This window comes from Podospora anserina, chromosome 5 (genome assembly GCF_000226545.1).
Source record: "Podospora anserina S mat+ genomic DNA chromosome 5, supercontig 7".
Taxonomy (NCBI): Eukaryota; Fungi; Ascomycota; class Sordariomycetes; order Sordariales; family Podosporaceae; genus Podospora; species Podospora anserina.
Genome location: NW_001914840.1, coordinates 51007 through 51961, shown reverse-complemented (window position 1 = coordinate 51961; position 955 = coordinate 51007).

Sequence of the window (955 nt, the reverse complement as noted above, 5' to 3'; positions counted from 1 at the left end):
TGTATAATAAAATATTTTAATATAAATACTAAATACTATAACATATAAACTTAAATTATATATTACAGAACTATTTATTTATACTAGCTAGTTCCTCCGTATATATAGACCCTGTACTAAGCCTGGCACTATCCTGGATCGATTGACTCGACCATCGATCCTATCGATACTATCCCTTTTGGGATTAACTCTTCTGGATCGATCCTCGATCCCAATGATCTTGCTTTAATTGGTCCTCGCTCCTGTACTAATGATTGGCCCGTAGTGCGCCCCGCGCCCCACCAAAGTGTTAAGCCGTGACAAATATATAAAGTATATAACTTTAAATATATTATATTAAATAGTTTTAATGTAAATACTATCTTTAAGATTTTCTTTTTAACCTTAAATAGGCTTACTCTCCTATAATTCAGCTTTTTATTAGGTCTTTTAGTATATAAATTGCGTATAGAAAGGAATATTATATTTCCCCCCTTAAAGCGAGGTCCCTCGAGCCTTTTAATATTATAATATTTTTGTATTTTTTCCTTTATAAACTTTAGTTTTTATTTATGTTTATTATAAAGTATATATAGTTTATTTACTTTAACCCTAGCCTTAAGTACCTTAACGCTAAATCCTTACTATAGGTCTACCTTATATTTAAAGTTTATAAAAAATAATATAATTTTAATCGTTTCTATTAATAATATATTATATATTAATTGTACCATAGATAATTATGAGCTGGTAAGCCCTAATAGGCCTATAATATAGAACCTATATAGGGTTGCTGTAAAATATAGCAGTGCGTAACGGAAGCGGGAGGATACGACGGCAGTGCCGAAGAAAGGTAAAGCACTGTAATACAGTGAGGTATAAGGAATAAGAATTGCCTTTATTACCCTTGGCCTTGGCCTTTGGCTTTAGCCTTAAGCTTTTGCCTTTAAGGAAAGAAAGAGAACTATTCTATAGG